The 12782-nt window shown below is 46.1% G+C and overlaps 1 protein-coding gene across 1 annotated transcript in view; it reads left to right on the top strand.

Annotated features, from left to right (window-relative positions):
* The window catches only part of LOC133342860 (neuromedin-U receptor 2-like), a 49326-nt gene that overhangs the window by 28240 nt on the left and 8304 nt on the right, over positions 1–12782 (top strand). The window lies entirely within an intron of this gene.

Raw genomic sequence — 12782 nt, 5'->3', positions numbered from 1 at the left:
CTTCCGATGACCACGCTTGTCTACGTACGGTGCGAAAGAATGTCAACGTACACGCGTACGTACTCCGACGCGCCTCAGGCCCAGGTGGCGGGTGCGTTGCATGAATTTGGGTGGAACTCTGACGTGTTACAGTTTTTCAATGCATTTGTGACCGCATTGGCTGCGAGCTGGTGGCCATCCACATGGCCTGTAATCCAACACTGTGCAGCCAATGAGGGTTTGGTGGAGCACGCAAATTTGTGAAACTCTCAAAAATCCACTGGGCTGCGATGTCGCCATCTCCGGGCTTTCCATTGGGTATTATGGAAGTACAGCAAGCTGATTAATTTCCATCTGAATTCCATCTGTACGGGGATTACGCGTGTGGGTTTACTCCGGGTGCTCTGGTTTCCTCCCAGATGTATAAACGCGCATTCAAGGGGTTGGCCAAACATCCCAATCGAGGGGCACGGAACTGGGGCCAATTGTTGGTGCCGATTCTGGCTACCCTTCCCAAGCACGTGCCCGTGGCTCTCCATGCATATGAATCTCATGAAAACCAAAAATATGCATTATTTATGTAACGTTTAACAACACTTATCTACTCCCATTGTCAACAACAAAAGAGAATGGTGCCGCGGTGTAATGGTCAGCGCACTGGACATTCAATCAAAAGGTGAGCATTTTAATCACCCGGTGTGGTCGTTAAAAACAACGGAGCAAGTTTCTTAAATCCCACTGCCGCCTCTGTCCACGCAGCAGTGTAAAAGGGCACCCAGTCGATTGGCATGTCGCATGCGGTGGGGTAAAGTGTGGGTACCCCCACCTCTTCCAAGACGTCTGGTCACTGTGTAAGGAGTCGGTCAAAATGCCCTCCAGAGGGGCTGTCTCGAGCTCCCTCTCGCAGAGGCCCCTTCTGTCAGCAGTGACGTGAGAGTGCAGGGCTGCACAATCATGCGTTTGTGTGAGTCTCGATGAATTATGACTAAACTTGGTACCGATAATGTTGAGTTTGTTCAGGTACGCAACAGTTTATAGTAAAAGTGAGTTCTTGTTTTTTTTTCTTTCCCCAAATTATTTTTAGAACGCTGCTATTGGCATTATGTCAAGAGATGAGTACATTTCGATTTGGAATGGCTGGCAGTGCTTCATCCGCGATCCGCGTTTGAATCCAGATCTTCTTGAAAAATATTCAGGAACTCAGAGAAATACACTTGGTAAAGGATAGCGACTGAAATCACTATGTGACACAATTTTTGTTCCTGCGTAGGAAGTGTTATTTCGTAATTGCTTATGCCTAAAAAGTGCAGAAAATCACTATTATTCCCCACAAACTTTGCTTTGTGACCAGGACAGTGATATTTTGAAATTGACCTATTTTCAATGAGAAAACGGGCGAATTTGTGTCTTTTCGTTCACATCAAGTCAGAAAAAACAACATATGAATTAAAATTAACATGTATTTATACTAGAGTAATACAAAAATGAATACAAAAGATTTAGACACCAAGGTGCACTACCACAGGCGGGACTGGCCACAGCGGACCGAGTTCTCTGTGGGGAGGAACAACGTCAAGTCGGAGCCACTGGTGGACCCCCGGAAGGTGCTGATGCCACCACTGCACATCAAATTCGGCCTTATGAAACAAGGAAATAACACTTACTACCCAGGAACCAAAACAAATGTGTTACACAGTGTAGCCAGCGGCAGTAGACAGTGCCAGCAGGAGAAGCGAAACTGTTGACACGAATCACAATGCATGGATGAGTCAACACAATAAATAACAAAAACATTGTAAACAAACTACGCAACAACTATTAATTTTCTTAATAAATTACTACCTTGTGTTGTTTTAAAAGACAATTACCGGCGTTCCAAGATGATGCCTACAAGCAGTTTCAAAGCTTCGCGAGTAATATACATCAGCATAGGCTGACACAGAAATACCATCTGTTATAGATATGAGTGTGTGACGGGTCCCATCAAAGAGCAAACATTGGGGTTGGGTAGGAATATCACTTGAGGACAGCGTGCTGTCAGCCAGTGTGTGTGCCACAGTGTAGAGATGTTAACTACCTCGCCTGGTATACAGGAGGTTGTGGGTTGATCCCCACCGCGACGCCTCCTGTATATTTGGAGTTTGCATGTTCTCCCCGTGGCCGGGCGGATTTTTCTCTGGGTCCTCCGATTTTCTCTCTCCACATTTAAAAGCAACGTGCGTTTAGATAATTTGGCTGCTATGAATTTCCACGTGATAAGCCACTTCACACTATGAGATCTCCTTTACCAGTGGCAAAATATAGTAATAGGTTTTTACCCTTTTAACTGGTACAAAATCAGATTTTGTACCAGTTAAAAGGGTAAAAACCTATTACTATAAGCCACTTCGTTGAGCTATCATTTGTCGCCAGGTAGCTTCTGAAAAAAAGCTGTATAGCTCAGTGGGCCTTACCTGGTTTAGTTCAGACTGCCAGTGTCAGTCTTGAGGCTGCATCTGTTAGCATGGTGTTTATTCTGGGGAAGTATTTAACTTTGCTTTCCCTGGAGCAAGGCTGTTTGCTGCTGCTGTATCAGAGCCAGCAGGTATAGCAGCGATAGCGATGGCTCCTTACCCACTGTGCGATGCGTCGCGGTGGCCTGGGTTACCAACCGGCACGTCCACTCTCAGCCTGGCGACAAGGTCAGGCCGATGTTTACCCCCGCACTCACGCGATCTTGCGATGTGGTTTATGGAATGCCTTGCAAATTGGCAGTATGATTCTTTGCCAAACCGAACAGTTTCAAGTGGCATTCACACTTAGGTTGTGGTCTGCCGTAGGTGGCCGTTGCATCATGTTGAACGCACGGTGCGACATCAGCACTGGGCAAATAAAATAGCCGAGAACGCGCAGATGTCATGAGCCTGGCAAGTGCTTGTGTAATGCGAGCGTAAATGGGCTCGCGGGATGTGACGTAACAGGTGGGAGGAGTTAGGGTCACGTGGGGAGAGGGAGAGCTTTTAAGGGCAGGAACCGGAAGGGCTGGAGGAGAGTGTGGGACAAAAGACAGGAGGAGGCCACTACAGGGCAGGAGGAGGAAAGTGGCGTGATCGCCACAGGTCGGTACTCGGCACCGTTGGCCAGCGGTGTCCGGGCACGGAGGAGACGGAGAGCCAGCAGCGGGGCTGCATAGTGAGCAGCCGTGGGGTTGCAGGTCGGAGGCAGAGAGGCTGAGTGAAGAGCCAGCAGCGGGGCTGCATAGTGAGCCAGCAGCGAGTCTGCAGGAGCGACGGCAGCAGTGGGGCTGCCGAGCGGGAGACGGAGGAGACTCTGAGCGAGACGCCGTGCGGGCAAAGTTGTACGAACCAATAAAGGACAACGGAGACAGACCCAGTGCAAGAGTCCTTTATTACACTTGGATGGGAAAACCCAAGCACAGACAACTTGTCATACGGCATGTGGCGCTACGTGGGGAGAGCAGAGGGCAATGCATCGACATCGATAGCTGTCCAATATATATTGCTTGTTCAATGTCGTTGCACCCATCTTCACAAACGCACACCGACCGGCTTGGTAAAGTATTGTCACATAACCCCCGTGGTCCCCCGCACCGGTGTGTGGAGGCCCTCATCCGGCACTGCAATTCCGAACAGGGTGCCATCAACAGCGCGATGCTTGTGATGTCTAACAAGGACCTCGCGGTCAAAGTCAAGTTGATACCCAGACAACGGGTGGGCGGTTCTCATCTCTATTGGTCACAGCGTGTGACTGGCAGACATTCCACATTCTTATGGCCAAGGCCAGTCTCTATAGGACAACCACCGTTGTAATGTAGACTATTTATTAAACGGTGACTGCATCATCTTTATCCGCACTGCATCCTTTCGACGCAACACTGCAGCACATGCTTCCATTTGGGGCGCAACGTGGAGTCTATTTATTTTGTATCTTCTGCTCTCAAACGGGTGACTTGGCTGAGAAGTGGTTTGACGCGAGTTTTTACTTTCACGCGGCGAAAAGGGCAGTGGACAGCCGACTCGCTAAGCTTTAAGCCAGGCGGTAATTTGGCTTTGGGGCCGGTCGGCACAAAAATCGTGGTGCTATTCTTGGCGACTGAGAGGGAGGGCTCATTGCGGTATTGTCTGCGGTGTGGCGTTTGGCGGTGTCTGTGGCGGCGTATGCAGGCAGCGTGTCTCGCCTGTCCGACTTAACTCTGGTGACAGAATGTCGTCCCCGGCCTCCCTTCTTTCGTCTCCACTCCGTGCCACGGCGTCCACTCCTCTCGCCCGTTAATTTGTGCACGGCGGGGGGTGGCTGCTTCCCCCCCACCCACCACCCGCTGCACGTCGGGGTCTCAAAATTGCCTCGCGAGTCGCGTTCATCGCTGCAAGGAAATTGCATCAATGCATTCACGGCCGGACCTTTCGGGTGAGCCTTGGATAGAAGCGTTCGTTTTGAAACCAGGCAACGAGAAGCCGTGCCGGTGTCCCGCTCGCCGTGGCTTCTCGAATCGGTTTGTTCAAGCCAGTTGTTTATTTCTTTATTTAGCGAATGCTTTTACACGCGACTGCCATATAGTTAGAGCACCAGCCACGCAAGGGACATACATCAATAATTAAATACACATGTCAATGCTATACTGTATGTGAGTGGATACCAGCCCCGCGTAGCCACAGAGCCACGCGACAGCTTCCTCCTCCAGCACACTGCGGGCTGTCACGTCGGAGTACGCCCCATCGATGTTCAGAAGCGGCACACACCCCCTGGCGATTCTACTAAAACCCCCCTGGCGCCTTGGGAGGTCGAAGCCAAGTGGCAATCTGGACATACGGATCACTGACGAGGTCCTTGTCAGGCACACATCCACGCATCTCCATTCCACGCATCTCCATTCCTCGCCCCGCATACACTCGGAGTCTTCGGGCCGTAGTGATGTCTGCACTGGCTGTCTGGACCTCAGACACACGCGGGTTGGAGGCTTGAATATGTCGAAGTGAAGGGGCGCCAACATTAAGGAGGAAACGTCACTGGCTCTGCCGAAGCGCCCGCCTGGAGCCACTCACAGTGCGGTGCCTCGGGTTCGTTGCGGCAGTGAGGATCAAATAATGGCGAGAAATTTCGCCGCTGCATCGAATCATTCTGATGAGAGACGCACACGTGTAAGGGTTTGTCTGGATTTCTTAAAACAAGTAAGTCGCGCGAACTCTATTTGAACGTAATACTTTTTCACTGCATCAACAAAACAACCGTTTTGGAGCATACATTAATGCCATTTCTGAGTCTCATTTACATATTTTCACGGTGTCCAATGCCGTCAACACTGTGTATAAAACAGACTTGTGCTGATTTGTGATTTAATGCATTCGCGCAACAGTGGGTACAGTGGATAGCGACAGTGGCAGCAGTGCCTTGTGCAAGGGGCATCGCTTGTGAACGTGCAGTTCGGCACTCACCATCACCAACACCATCAACATTGTGACCCATTCCAATAAAAGAACGCACTCTTCGTGCACCGAATCGCACAAACGCATATGAGCGCCTCCAGGCATTCAAGAAACATAATTTGGTCATTTTGGAATGATAATTGGCCTTTGGATATGAATGCAAATTATTCAGAAATTATCGTGTGCACGGTGCCACAATCTCGTCGATGCCCTGGTATCTATGCGTATAATGCCACCTAAAACGGGGCGTCGTTGATGACATGATGCGTTTGCCGTGAGAAACAGCATGCGCCTGCCACTAATGGACATCTGCTCAAATTAAATGAGAGAATCGCTGTCGTGGGCGTAACGTCAAAACCACTTTAGCGCTGCCCTGAGACGCCGCCACTAATTCACACCTCAGCAACGGTAAATCGCTAACGGAGTGCCACTAGAGTATATTTAACTTGGCTGATGTATGCCGTACAGACAGGCGGCGTTGTGTGTGCGCGTTAAAAAAAACCCAGGCGCGGGGCACAGATCATCCTTGTAAAAGACGCGTGGAAAACTTAATGGGCTCTCACGTTGTAATTACGGTCGGGAAAAAAAATATCTAATGGTTCCCATTTAGGACTATCCTTTAGGTAGCTGTACTGTGACGGCGAAGTTTGAACTTTAAGTGGAATGAAGTTACATCAGCAATCACGGTGCCATTGAAAGTCATGGAAACGGAGGTCTGCTCTATGGCAACCTCAGTGCCGTTAGGAAGAAAACGGCCAAAAAAAATGGCAAATCGAGTCTGACACTTAAACATCCACAGCAGGCTTGAATAAAAATCGCGAGCACGTCACATCAGTTATTCATATATTCAGATGAGAAAAGTGGAGGCGTATGTACCCATTTTTTTTGCTGGGGTTGGTGACATTTGGTTTTCATTCGTCCCATCACAGCCCATTATGGAAGTAACTTAAAGACTCGTCATAAACCATCATGACGCGACCTCCGGTCATCCTCGCAGCGGCGTTTGGCTAGCTATCAAACAAAGACAGTCACTGCATCGCGTGCATTAAGATGTGCTTCTGCGGCCGTCTGGAGCGCTCTTTCTTCTGATAGTAGGAAGCCAATGGAGTTTCGCACTTTGAAATCAATATTGAAAACTAATTTCTCTTTAAAATGCTTTTGGTGTTTAGTTTGTTACCCTTTCCCCACACCTCCAATTAGCACGGTTGGCTATGTACGAAAGAAGTTCAACAATAATACAGATGTACAAATGTGCGGCAAGTTGTTCAATACTAGCCAGTGTGTGGATTGCAGAGCCACCAGGCGCGCTACAAGTCATGGACAAGAATATGGAGAGACGCGGTGATACAAACATCACAGTCTGATACACGACGCCAGTGACGGTGCAGACCATTTGGAGTATCTCAATACCTACCGGCTGGTATTGTAATTGGTTATGCGATACCAAATTTAGACTTAAAACTTTCGTGACTGCAGGAATTCATATTCTTGGTTCTTTCGGTAAAGTCACGTAAATAGAAAAAATATATAAAATAAAAGCAAAAAACATAAGCTGTCTTCTTCTCTCCATCTATTCCGTACCCTTTTATGATTCCCAACTACCGCTCTATTGCTGTTATTCATTCCTCAATCCTTGTGTAGTGTACTAATTCAGAGACACTAGTAGGAGGCGTTATCCCTCTTGTTTATTCCGGCTCTCACTGCCATAGGGGATAACTCCATACCGGGTCGAGACAGCCAACATTCTTCCAGACCCACAACTTGAACAGGCGAAGACCACGACGATAGCAGCATGACGAGTTCCATTCCCGATGGCAGCAGCCCTGACTGTGAGTTGGAGCTGGCCTTTTATTATCTCCAGAGTGGCCAAGCTCCGCCCTCGGCCATGCACCCTTCTGGATCCCCCAGAAGGCTCCGGGCCTGGCCCACGGTTCCAACTGGCTGCTACCCTTAATTTCATTGTCTACTAATCTCCCAGCTCCACACGCTACAGTGACTCATTCAATGTCACGATACTTGTAGCACGCCCGTGCCATATAAATCACTCTACTCTGGTAACGGTGTGTAAGCTATGTCAAGCGCCTTGAGTGAAGGCACACTATAAATATTAGATGAAATAGGATAACGGCTGCTGGCTTCCAACAAAGTCGCACTTGTTTCTTTTTGTCATCGATCCAAGAGGAACGTAAGGCTTCATTAACCCCTGGCCAGGTCACGTGTGGGTGCTCCAGAGAACCCCGATAGAGTGTGCAGTAATGCCCTGACTTACGTGTTCGCCTGTTACGTGGATTCACAAAACGTCGCCACTTTATTATTAACACCGCTACCTGATTCGCGTCACCTCAATCCCCACACTTACGTCGTTGACAGCATCATCCGTCCTTTCTCGTTATCCGTCGCCTCTCAGCCTTCGCCTCAACAACCTACCCTATAAATAGCTTTGATTGACGTCGTTTCGATATTTGTCGTCGCACCTTTCAGGAACGCATCCCCGACGTAAGCCGGAGTATTGCTGTACTTGGCCGACCCTTCCATGCTGTTTAGATGTCTTGGGAGAGGTGGGAGTACCCACACTTTACTCCACCACTAACTGTGGTGAGTCTATTTATACTCCTATGTAAAGAGAGACGGTGGGAGATTTCAGAAACGTTTCCCTTTTTCAAATTCGGTGCTGTAAGTCCAATTGGTAAGACAACCGACGTCTTCACTAGCAAAACCCTGATGCATTATATACTGCTGTCCAATGAGATGTTCATGTATATGTACCCAAATATGAATATATCACTTAATATTAAGATTCAGTTCTCACTGCACAAATTATCAATCTAACATTGCTGTGAAACTAAACTAAAACTATTTTACACGCTTTTATTTAACTCACTCTATTGTTGTTGTGTCCTCAAATCTTGTAACTCAATTTTAACCCACTTCCCAATGTGGTATCGACTGCAAACTTGGTATACTTATGTCATACTGATGACAATACTATATTCTATCATACAAAATATTTTTTTACATTTTGTATATGTTATGTTTCGGCTTGGGTCTAATTGTCTACGCTCAACTGACGTTGGCTGTAAATCACCATGGCTCCTTACGTCATGGCAAGCTTCGGGACCCCTTCCTGGAGTCGTGGAGTTCTGCCATTACGAGTACGGTACATTTCATTAAAGCGTGTTTAAAAAAAAAGTATTTTTAAATGTTACTTATTTAATTCAACTAAACTTTTCATTTTATCAGCTAAGGCGCACTGAGCTATATAGATATTTTTCTGAAGTGACCGGACCACAAATAATTGTTCAACGAAGTGAAAATGTATAGAAACCAAATACTCGAAACGCATGTGTCTGAGAACTATTGTCAGCGCCCTGAGAATCATTTTTAGGGCGCTTTATAATTATTATTGTAGTAGATATGGAGGAAAAACACGGAGGACCCAGATAAAAATCCACGCGACCACAGGGAGAATATGCAAACTCGAAATATATGGCAGGCATCAGGGTCGGGATCGAACCCACGACCTCCTGCATACTTGCATTTGGGGCAAATATTATTGGGGAAGGATTCTGGTCGAGAAGGCCATAGAGGTAGAGAGAAAGTGACGTGGGATATACCTTGCGGCCAAGTTTGTGGCTCGTCTCTCTCCAAGATAAACTAAAATGAATGCAGCAATAACGGAGACTGCTTCGATTCCCCCCGAATCTTTCTTGCAAAAACATTCCTACATGAATGGATTCTGGTCTTTATAAAGGAAGGAAATTGAACAAGCGTCGTGGTCGTCAATAATTAATCGACGGTATACAGGATGTATGCGAGGATGAAGTCACGCAATTTGAAGGTTGCGTATATATGAATGCACAGACATCAATAGAAGTGAAGGTTGTGAAACGCCTTCCATTGCAAGGGACATTATGGATGTAATTATTCAGTAAATAAAAAAACGTGTCTCCATGCACAGCATGTTGCAAGTGGTTCCGGTTTGTTCAGAACATTAGTAAAGTGCACATTTAATAAAACGCAGGGAAATAATTAACTTAAAACAATGAGCCGTACTTTTGACTTGACATGTATATAAACTCGTGACATGCAGGGCAGAACAGAAAGTAGGTTGCTGCTTGGCTGCAGTGCATGGCTTTGCTGGGTTTTTTATCTTCTGTATGCATAGGTGTTCTCTGCTTACATTATAATCTCTATCCAAATCTTCATTTCGACTGGAAGAATTCGATGACCTATGAATCTCTTTTTTTACAGCTGTCTAGTAGTGGCGGCTTAGAGTTACAGAAACAAACAATACACAAAACGAGAGAAGTGCAAAGTACAGGAAATCTACGCAAGTGAATAAAAATAAATAAAGTCTATCAGTACAAATTGCATAAGTACATCAATCCCTGCCGATTTATAAACACAATGCTATCTTGGGGCAATCGGGAACACACGCAAGGCTCTAAGAGAAAATGGCGTCACACCTCGTGACTTGTCTCCTCCTCCTCAAAGAAAATGGTGTCACACCTTGTGAATGTCTCAAAGAGGGGGGGGGGTCCCTCAAAGTCCTTACGAGGTTTCATCGGATGTTTGAAAATGTTTTCATTTTTTTCTAAAATAAAATTCTACTCGTGCACAAATGTCACGTGTTCTGATTCGGTAGCGCCTTTTAGAGCTTTATTGAACAAATTTCAATCGCACGCAGCAAGTTGCTTTCACAGTTGCGTTTGCAACGAAATCGATGTTAATCAGCTGCGTTACTCCCATAAGCAGCAAGGAGAGCGAGTGAATGAAAGCCAAATGTATTGCAATTCATGTTGCTTAATTCACGAATCCTGATGATATTCAGGTACCAATAAATAGCCAATATCTGAATGGACAGCCAAGCACTCCGTCGTGTCATTCGTTAGAGCACCTGTTTACACAATGATGGCAGAATTAGTAATATTTCTTTGTTTTTTTTACTATGCAAGCACAATTACTTGTAAAGAGTAATTATTTACAGCGTTCCCCGATGTGCAGGCATTGTGTTGTCGGAGTGTTCTACTTAAGTGGAACAGATGCTCCGGCACACGCAGAAGATACAGAGAGTGCTGCTGGGAAGGTAGATGCTTCTACAACTTCTTTCGTACGGCTGCTGATGTAGATGCAAAGCAACGACTACAATTTCACATTCAGGTGGTGGTAAAGGCAGATAACTGCGGGCAGGAGCAGTAGCGGAGTAGTGTATCGCCGTGGTGATATCTCCTTTGTGTTTGTGGATCGGGATATTGCGTCGTTATACTGGAGAGTTCTTAATTTTGCATCAACGCGACGACCGAACATCGATCATCGATCTCCCGGTCTCCAGAGCAACAGCACAAGCCAAGTAGCTGCTTGACGACCATGAAAAAAATACCCCGTCCAGCATGAGATGCGCGGGTGCGGCTTTGCATCGCGGGGGCATTTTGCGCAGATATCGAGCGTGGCGCTCATGCGTGAAACGAACACAGCCTTTTTGTCGATCTGCTGGGCGAAGGCCTCCCAACGCACGCCGTGTAAGTCGTGGGGGTTGGGGCGGGTGGGGGTCGCTCGCTGCCTCCACCAACCCGCAATGACCAGCATGGTGAAGTATGGTCTAACTGGTTTTTGCGGGTTGGTGGAGGCAGTGGTCTGCCTAGGACCTATTCTTTGGTTTATTCGGTAAAGTCACGTATAAAGATAAAATAATAAATTAAATAATAGCATACGACGTTTCGATTGCAACACAAGCAATCATCATCAGGTATAGTGAAATAGCGACATAAAATCTAACCAGAAAACTATAGACAGACATATAAGCAGACAGATATGACCAAGATACATAGACCGAGCAACACAGGTACAGAGAGGGGTGATCGTCTCTGTGGGGATGGCCTTAAATAGACAGAGGGGGGGGGCGGAGGCAGAGAGAGGGAGGGGGTTAGAGAAAAAATTATATGTCATTGAGTACGAAGGCTTAGAGGGAGAAAGAACACACTAAATTAAATAACCTAGCAAAGCATCGAAATGTTATGTAAAACGACACAGAGAGTCGGTCAACACACAATTAACGCATAGCCTGGTCGATTACGTATTTCAAAGATTGCTAAGTTAGAATTTAAGTGTGAAAATTCCAAAGAAAGACAAAAAATAAAAACAAGAGGAACGGAGACACACAGACAGAGCAGAACCTAAGAACGACAAAAAACGAGTGTAGACAGAAAAAATTACACTAAATATACAGGCAGAGAGAGAACAAAAAACCCAGAGAGAGAGAAAAAGGTAAACTTGGAACTTCCCCGTAGAAGTGGTTCAATCTTAATTTTGGAATTTTCGTGACTGCAAGAATTATTCTTTGGTTTTTTCGGTAAAGTCACGTATAAAGATAAAATAATAAATTAAATAATAGCATACGACGTTTCGATTGCAACACAAGCAATCATCATCAGGTATAGTGAAATAGCGACATAAAATCTAACCAGAAAACTATAGACAGACATATAAGCAGACAGATATGACCAAGATACATAGATCGAGCAACACAGGTACAGAGAGGGGTGATCGTCTCTGTGGGGTGCTTATATGTCTGTCTATAGTTTTCTGGTTAGATTTTATGTCGCTATTTCACTATACCTGATGATGATTGCTTGTGTTGCAATCGAAACGTCGTATGCAATTATTTAATTTATTATTTTATCTTTATACGTGACTTTACCGAAAAAACCAAAGAATAATTCCTGCAGTCACGAAAGCTCCAAAATTAAGATTGCCTAGGACCTGTTCAAATATTCGCCAGTACTTACGTCAAGCCTTGGCTGGGAATCACACGGAGGCGGGCGAGTTCATAATAGTGGTGAGACGTGAACTACCTCGCCTGGTATAAAGGAGGCTGTGGGTTGGACCCCGACTCTGACGCCGACGTATTTGTTGTTCGCTTGTCTTTCTCTCTCCCCGAGGTCGCGTGGATTTGTTTCCGGGTCCTTTGGGTTTTCCCTCTACATTTAGAATCAACATGCATTTAGAGTATGTGGCTGCTATACATTTCCACGTGATAAATCACTTCGTTGAGCTGTTACTTGTGGCCAGGTAGCTTCTGAAAAAGAGCTATGTAGCTCAGTGGGCCTTACCGCATAAACTAAAAATAGTTTAGCTTTTAAAATAATTTAATCTTAGTTGATAACACAGGGCACGAAACACCATTCATCCCCGTGGTAATGCTGGTGACACAAGTGGACTTAAAAGCCCCAAGAGCTCTGCTGGCTGTAGCTGCCTTAATAGACATGCACACAGCTGCAATGGCCTCTGAATGATCCGAATATGTTCTCTCTTTTTTCTACTGTCTGACCGAATGCGCTGCACAAGAAGATCACAAGCAACATTACCTGAAATTATAAACTA

Source organism: Lethenteron reissneri, chromosome 16 (assembly GCF_015708825.2).
Source record: "Lethenteron reissneri isolate LAM-NWPU_2019-01 chromosome 16, ASM1570882v1, whole genome shotgun sequence".
Taxonomy (NCBI): Eukaryota; Metazoa; Chordata; class Hyperoartia; order Petromyzontiformes; family Petromyzontidae; genus Lethenteron; species Lethenteron reissneri.
This window is presented reverse-complemented; position numbering and strand designations above follow the sequence as displayed.